This window comes from Pinus tabuliformis, chromosome 9 (genome assembly GCF_031772625.1).
Source record: "Pinus tabuliformis cultivar Carrire ecotype Pingquan chromosome 9, CPIR1, whole genome shotgun sequence".
In the NCBI taxonomy this organism is placed as follows: Eukaryota; Viridiplantae; Streptophyta; class Pinopsida; order Pinales; family Pinaceae; genus Pinus; species Pinus tabuliformis.
In genome coordinates this window covers 557,814,133-557,818,290 of record NC_142307.1, presented here as the reverse complement: position 1 = coordinate 557,818,290, position 4,158 = coordinate 557,814,133, and the positions used below count along the sequence as shown (strand labels likewise).

General features: G+C 32.7%; 1 long non-coding RNA gene across 1 annotated transcript; it reads left to right on the top strand.

The window, feature by feature from the left end:
- Window positions 1–1,017: 1,017 nt before the first annotated feature.
- Window positions 1,018–2,400, top strand: LOC149149729 (uncharacterized). The gene is made up of 3 exons (XR_016263268.1): window positions 1,018–1,602; window positions 1,818–1,880; window positions 2,071–2,400. It is a non-coding gene; the product is annotated as an uncharacterized LOC149149729 (long non-coding RNA).
- The last annotated feature ends 1,758 nt before the right edge of the window (window positions 2,401–4,158 follow it).

Genomic DNA, 4,158 nt, shown 5'->3' with positions numbered 1-4,158 from the left:
ACAAAAATTATTTTAGTGCTAGTGATAACTTTATATTAAAACAAATTTTTAAAAATAAAAAATATATATTTATATAAAAGATATTTTTAGTTTTGATAATGTTTATTATAAATTGGACCAGGAGTATAAAAAAATAAAATAAAAATTAACATTGCCCTTTTCTTCATTATGTTCTTGGGATTTGGATTTAGGTAAAAATTAACATTGTCCTTTTCTTCATTATGTTCTTGAGATTTGGATTTAGGCCTGCATAATTCTCTCAACATCGCTTGCTTGATGTCCTGCAATGATCTTGGCTATATACGTGGAGAAGTAGTCTTGTACTTCATGTACCAAGTCAAGGCACGATCTTGGCGTTATCATCACGAACATCATTGGAATCCCACACTGTCTCACATATAAAAAATGTTGTTATGGATTTCCTTTCTTGGAATCATCAAAAAACGACATACGACATGTTTATAGTATCTATCATTTTTCTATATTTACCAACTCATGATATTCAATATCTTTGATCACATGCAAATTTGTGAACATGTTTTTAGGTGATAATCCTAAATTTATTTGTTGACGTTTTTCGAATCAACAAGTGTGGTTCATCTACAGGGCAAGATGAAGAACCAGAACATGGCAACAAATTAAATAAATAAATGACAATAAATTAAATATATAAATAAAAAAATCCATCATATAAACAACTAAAAAACAACTACTTTTAACCAAATAAAACTGCTACAATAAACTAAACCCAGAGACAACCCATAAACATACAAATTCTTTCCAACGGTGAAAAGACACCACCACCATTCTCAAATCCTCATCTAAAAATATAACTATGACTAACACATTCTCCGTCGTTGTCATCTAAATCCGCGACCTTTTTAGAGTCCCCAGTCTTTGGAGCGATCTAAACGATGTTATTTAGAAAAATAATTAATATAAAAATTTTGAAGCGACACGCTCTGTAAAATATTGAAGCCACCTGCAAGTAGTTCAGGTCTGTAAAATATTCAGCTCAATTTTACTTTTAAATACTAAATCCATGGGTTTTGAAATATTTGAGAACCGCTTCCACGTACTGGCTGTCGATATCGATGATAAAAAGGGATGATTTAAAATCGCTGGGATTATTCCGAATTTGTATATTTTTAGAAAACCCTTGAGATGCAAGGCCACAGCGATGGCGGTGGACATGAAAATGAATTAAAATTTAAATATAGATAAAAGCGGGCGTGAAAAAGCACTAGAATTTGGAGCGTGTTTGTGACCGTTTGCAATGGTGTGGATATATAACATTTTCGGACAACCCACATTGTATCAGTTCAAACTCATCTCTTCTGTATTCTCCATTGGTTTGGATTGGCTTCTTCTGGTTATTTTTTTTTGGTCCACGGCATGGCCATGCCTGCTTATTGATTTTGACAGTCCATTTTCTTTATAGATTTTTCTATTTTTCAGCTGTTGTTTGTTGATTTTTTTTTTTCAATTTCCTTTGTGTTTGGATTGGTTGGTTGGTGGATTTTACTTATTTTGGTTTGAGGAGCAGCAGAAGAGATGTAACGCATAATTTCAGATCTCTATGAAGGATAATCACTGGAGTAGGTTTGTTTATTTTGCTTAATTTGAGCCGATATGATATATTTATATAGATGTTTTACCAATAAATATGTACATAATAGGATGCCCTCTGTTACAGAATGGAGGATTCTCTCGGTCAGATAATGATTTAGAATCTTAGATGGCTCTGCATGCAGTTTAAAGGGCTGTTGATAGTTTTTCTTTTTGTTTTGGGTTTTTATCTTTCATTTCTATTGCAGGGTAACTGCAAGGTTTTAGGTGTTCAGAGAAAGGTCAATGGAATTTCAATACACTAAATCGAGGTAAAGCGCGTTCTCTGTAATCAACTTCAATTTATTTGATGGGTCACTTGCTTCTCTAGGTTTGATTGGTTAAGAATATTTTTATTTGAAGTTTGAAATGAAATTTGATTTACCTGCTTATCTAGGGTTTGACTGGTTAAGGATATTTTTATTTTATGTTTGAAATGGATATGATTTAACTGCCTTCCAGGACCCTTAGGACAGAATGAGGCAAGAAGATTATATTTCTGAACCATGTTGTATGCGGAATTGGTGGGTTTTTTGGGTTTCGTTTTTGCACAGCTTTCACCCATCAGATTTCGCCAAGATAAAGGTACGGGTACATTCTGCCATGTTTACTGTGTTTCCAGCTCAGAAACCAATATAAAGTGGCAGGTGTCGTAGTTGTCAGCCATAGTCATGTCGTACGCAGCGATAATCATTGTGAGCCATATTCCATTTCCGACAGCGCAACCATTAATAGAGTACGGCGTTTGTTTGTTGCAAGTATGGTTACTCAGGCTAAATGGATAGTCGTAGGTGTGAGCTGTAATTATTGCATACCATTAATTTTCTTTTTATTTGTAGCATGTCAGGTTATTATTAATGTTACATGCTCTTACATGTAACTTGGTTTTAACTTTTTATTTTTTAAATAGTTCGTTAGTGTATTATATACAGATAAAATTTAATATCAAATAGTTTAATGGAGTTTGGTTGAAATAAAATAAGTTCGTTAGAGTATTTTATAGAAATAAAATTTAATATCATGTAGTTTCATGAAGTATGGTTATATTTAGGGGCAGGTGGGGATGACATCGTAGGTGCCAATCCATATTTTTTTCCTTTAGGTGTGAATAAGGCGAAGTGAACCCAAGAACTGTCTAGTTTCCACCTTATGTTGGGTAGGCATCTTCTAAAAATAAATTTCCGAATCCAGACCTTATGGGTTAGATTGGCTTCTCCTTTCTTGCGGTGGACAGAGAAAAGCTACCCTAAAAATAAATATCCGAATCCAGACCTTATGGGTTAGATCGGCTTCTCCTTTATTGCGGTGGAGAGAGAAAAACTACCCGGTGTTACGCAGAGATCGGTTACCCAACTCTATCCTTTCATTAGTGGGTTTAATATAGAAAATAATGTTAGTAATAAAAAAATAAAATTTAAACACAATTTAAAATATATAAAAAATAAATTAATATCATATACATATATATATATATATTAATTTATTTGATATATATATATATATATTAGTTATATTAGTTGATGATTTTGTAGAATTTAAAAATATATTAGTTTATGGTTTATTTCATTTATATTTAAATCTATTTTGAACATAGTTTATAGCCTTTTTCCTATGGGTATGGATCCTAAACCAAAATACTAAACTAGGGTGTTTAGTAAAGAATTCTGTTTCCTTGTAGATATGGCTTGCTAAGCAAAACACCAAACTAAGGATTTAATGAGATTCCCATGTCAACAACACCAAGTGAGAATATAACTCATAACCTTTTAGGTGTGGTTTTGAATGATTCTTTTGGCCTCCTTTATAACCCCTTAGCAAGCTTGAGATGAATAATGGTAAGGTGAATTAAAAAATGCGAAACCAAATCTACATTTCAAAATAAACCTTCTTAAATCTTGATTACAGGTCTCTGCATGGTCAAGAATAAAAATTTGCAAATAATAGGTTAGATAATATATTAAAATGTGACAGATTTCAAGTTATGGTTGAATTGAAGTATAGTGAGATCAATGTGGAAAATGTCGAAGTTGGGATTAAATCGGCAAGGGTCCAGAAATTGAAAAAGTCGTTGAAGTTGCCAAAACACTGGCCAATAAAATAGGCTAGCTCAAAAAATCAGACTTTGGCGATTTTATCGCGGCTTTTTCCACACTGAGATTATTCATAAGTTCAACTTTTTCTTCGTATTTTTTATGTTAACAATTTTGAGATGAACCATGGTTAATTACCTTAACCTTGTGTTAATTTTAGATAACAATGGTATGTTCTATGCTCCTTCAATGTTCCTTTAGCAGCCCAATGACAAATTCCAATTATATCGAGTAGCAATCACATTATATAAACATTGACAGTAAATGCAGATAGAACATCAATTCATATGTAGAAGACAAGCAAAGACAAGAGGACACAAGATGTGGCGGATGCCAGGGACAAACCCCAATGTGGGGAAACCCTTTGATCAAATCTTATTATTCTTCAATAGTTCAGCAGAGAGAGAGTACAAATATCATAAATACAAGCCCAAAATAGATTTGCCAAATCAGCCCTAAC